Source organism: Arachis ipaensis, chromosome B06 (genome assembly GCF_000816755.2).
Source record: "Arachis ipaensis cultivar K30076 chromosome B06, Araip1.1, whole genome shotgun sequence".
Taxonomy (NCBI): Eukaryota; Viridiplantae; Streptophyta; class Magnoliopsida; order Fabales; family Fabaceae; genus Arachis; species Arachis ipaensis.
The window spans coordinates 25,711,375-25,715,960 of NC_029790.2; positions in this window are offsets into that span (position 1 = coordinate 25,711,375).

Genomic DNA, 4,586 nt, shown 5'->3' on the forward strand with positions numbered 1-4,586 from the left:
TTTGAATGTTTATGTTTTTTATATTTTTATCGTGTTTTAAGCAGGAAGAAGAGTTGGTAAAACCAGTGATTGTTGGTAAAGACTCTGCTCATGTTAAGGAAGAATCGCCTATTGTGTTTGAAAAGAAGTTACAAACTTGTGGCCAATGCTCCAATACTAAAAATGGAAGCCCACTGTTGATAGACTCTATTGGCGAGAAAGAAGATGAAGTTATTGGGTTGGATGATATCTGTGCTGAAGTTGACACAGTAAAGGCTAAACCAATGTTAAAAATTGAGAATGACGCTGGTTCAAATAATGAATTCTCATCTAAAATCAATATTTTGCTTAATACACCGACTGATGAGAGTGAGGTAATGCTTAATTACATCTTACATAAGTCATGTTGATGTTAGGTATTAGTTTTTTTTAAAAAAAAAATACATTAATTTCTTTTGTGGTATCTATTCTTGTATTCTTTTTAATTAGCATTCTGAGCTGATAAAAATGTGCTTCTGAGATAGGAGGTGTTGTCTACTCTTGTTGATGGTTCTCTAGTTATTGCTCAAAAATATAAAAAGAAAAAGGTTTTAAGGGATTGCAAAGCGAAGAAGAATTTGAATCCAGAATTTGAGAAGATATTAGCTAAGGAAGGTGTTGCTGCTTTCAATGGTTCCAACAATGATGGTGTTTGACATACTTCAAGTGAGTTGCTGACTTTAGGTTTAAGTGTGATATAAAGTATGTAGTGTTATGTAATGGTGGTTAAAATCTTGTGCTAAAAGTTGTTGTCATGCTGACTTGTTTTGAGATATATGTTTATCTTTTTGAGATGTGTCCAAAGAATAGGATGGTTTATCTAAAATATGGTGGGTTCTTTTGGTATGGCCGAATCTCCATCCACCTACTTGGCTTATTTTGATTTGTAACTGAGGGATTAGGGTTGTTTCTATCATTAGTTGGTTGTCATAATCTCATTGCTCTTGTTTGTACTTGACCTTGCTATGGATTGGATACATTGTCATGTAATTACATTGTTGATGGAGTCAGTTTTAGGATTTGACCTATGCCACTAGATATGATGTAAGATGTAAGATATCTATATGTAAGTACATGAATAAAGTGCAGCAGCTTCTTTGGTTAATATTTTCTGTCTTTTGTACTCAATATCGTGGTTCTGTTTGAGTGTATGGAATATTGTTTGCGATTTTATTTCCTTTGGTTAAATCAGCGATGTTGACTTTTTTTCCCATGTATTCTATATTGAGATGATCATCAAGTTAATGATGATGTGATGTACTTAGAAAGGAGACCGTGAATGCACAGTGAATTCAATGGAATATAGTGATTGGACATGTTGGTGTGAATTTTATCTTTATGTTGCATATGTAGTTGGTCGTTTGGGGCTATGGGTTTCGGTGTTTCAGTAGGTTAGTTATAGCTAGACAATCCATGGTTGAATTATAAAAAGGATTTACGAGCTAATGTATATATATAGATTAGACATATATCAGTATTTTCTATTGGTTCTAAAGTTATTGTCATATATATAGTTCAGTATATTGAAATGGTTTTGGTTTTTTTATTTTTCTCTTGTTCTTATCTTCTTTATGTAGTTTCAACAAGGAAGTATTAGTTTGTTTACTTTTCAAGAAGATAAAATTGAGTTTGATTTTGAGATTCTTAAGTTTTATGTAGATTTTTATAAAAAACATAGTGATATCTCAGATGTGTGGTAGGACAAAGTTGCATTGAAAAAATTATTAAAAAAAAAAACGAAGCCACGGTAGTGATGCTAGCAGAGGTTAGTTACAATTTTTTTTATTATCAATTATCTATTTAGTTAATAATATTTCATGTATAATGGATTATTTGTTATGTATGAGTGTTATTATTTGTTTGATTTTTTATGTTGTTTTATTAGTTTGAGTGTTTGTTTATGGATTCATATTTTATTTTGGATTTTTTCCTGTGTAAATTGGTATTATTCTGTTTTTGTAAGTTTACTTGAAAGATAGTAATTCTATTTTAATTACTTAATTTGTTTTAATTTATGTTTATTTATAACTATTTGTATGTGTGCGTGTATGTATATATATAAACTTTTTTTTATATTATTTTGATATTAGGAAATTTAGCTAATTCTCAACAAAGTGTTCCTCCTTTCATTTCATCAGTTATTCCATCAGGTATGTTCCTTTTAAGTTGTTTTCTTATACAAAAATTGATTATTTACTCTATTTAAATCTAAAATTGATTTTTTCTTCTTTTTTTTTTTTAAGATGAATCAGAAATATATGATCCTTCTTTCAATTCTTTGAATCATAGTGCAACTCCTATTGACCATCCACTTTTTTTCCAAAGTGAAGCACAAGGTATATTTAGATTTTAACAAGTAATATGTATTCATTATGCTCATAGCATCACCTCTTTTGTATTTTATATTATTTATACTTCATATATTTACATGACAATATGATATGCATGTTATTTCAAACTTATTAAATTTTATTGATTTTATCTTGTTTTTAGTGTCAGTAAAATACATGTTTATAATATCCTTAGAAAAGTAATAATTATGATGAAGAAACATTCGAATTGTAATAATTATAATATATCTTGTGATTTATTATGTGTATATTTGTATGTCTTTAGTTGTAATATACTTATAATGAAGTTAATTGAACCAATTTTGCAAATATGCTTGATATATATAATTAATTTTGTCAATTTAACATAATAAATTAGGTATACCATATTTTATGTCAATTTTGTTAAATTGCTAATTAATATGTATTATTTAAAGAAGTTAAATTTTTCTATGTGTTTATAAATTAGTTTAAATTCTTTTATTCTTTTGTTTTTTATTGTTGTGTTTGTTAGGTTGCCTTGATATTGAAGATCCCAATTATGAATGTTCATATTGTGGTGCATCATTTTGGTTATTGGAACGTGTGAAAAGAGATTCACGAGTCAATGAGCCTATTTTTACCCTTTGTTGTTATAAAGGGAAAGTACAATTACCATATTTGTAGAGACTGCCAGAATTTTTATCTAATTTAATAAATGGTTCAGATAGAAAATCTTTATATTTTCAGAAGAAGATTCAATCATTCAATAGTATGTTTGATTTCACATCCCTTGGTGGTAAAGTGGTCAGTTCAATTAATGATGGAAATGGTCCTCCACAGTTTATTATAAGTGGTCAGAATTATCATAGAATTGGAAGTTTATTCCAGAGTTTGGACAAAATCCAAAATTTGCACAGTTGTATATATATGATACAGAGCATGAGCTAAGTTATAGACAACAAATTTTTAGGTATGTATTTAACATAATATTTTAATGTTCTCAAATTTTAATTTACATGAATTATGAAACATTTATTATTTAGTGAATTGTAAATGTTGTGTTGATATCTTTTATTTATTTTATACAGAGATAGATAGAGAATTGATAGTTGATTTGACCCAAATGATTGATCAATATAATGTGATAGTGCAAACATTTTGGAAAGTGAAGGATTTTTATGAGTATAATGAAAATGAAGTATTTAGTTTGAGGTTGTTTAGTCAAAGAATTCTGATGCAAGAGTTTATAACCATCCATCATGTGATGAAGTAGCTGCTTTGGTTATTGGTGATTTTGATTCTTTTGATTATGGTCATGATATTAACGTGAAGTCAAGATCTGGTGAATTGCAACGAATAAGTGAAACTCATGCTTTGTATTGGCCACTGCTATATCCTCTACTTTTTCCTTATGGTGAGTATGGTTATCAATTGGGTATTCCTTATCGAAGAATGGAAAATGTAAATGTTGTTGGAAGAAGAACCCGGGTGTCTTTACGAGAATTTGTTTGTTTTCGATTGCAAATGAGGGAGTATGAAGAGAGTATTATTCACAAATCTAGGCATTTGTTCTAACAATTTGTTGTTAATTCCTTTTCTATGATTGAATTACAAAGATTGTTTGAAATTCGGAAAAAAAAAAACAGTACAATTAGAGAAGAGGTGCTCCAAGGAATAGAAGAAGCAAAGCAATGTGGAGATATTGAGGCATCATCAATTGGTAAACGAGTGATTTTACCATCTTTTAATGGGGATAAACGTTATATGTTTAATAATTGTCAAGATGCTATGACAATTTGCAAATATTTTGGTTATCCAGATTTGTTTTTGACACCCACATGCAACCCAAATTGGCCTGAATTTCAAAGATATACCGATCGTGAAAGAATATCAATTGCTAATCGTCCAGATATTTCTTGTCAAGTTTTTCACGCTAAAATGAAATGTCTCCTTGTTGATCTTAGAGAGGGTATATTCTTTGGTCCACTTAATGCAGGTATATTTGAATTTCATGTCTAATATGATTTTGTTGATTTTATTATGCACTTTTGATTAGTCTTTAGATGTTTCTTTAGGTATGTACACGGTTGAATTTCAAAAAAGAGGTCTACCACATACACATTTTTTGCTTTGGCTTGGTGAGAAGAATAATTTACACAATACTAAAGTTGTTGATGAGTTAATTTGTGCAGAACTTTCCAATCCTTCAAAATTTCCATCATTATATAATGTGGTTACTAAATACATGATTCATGG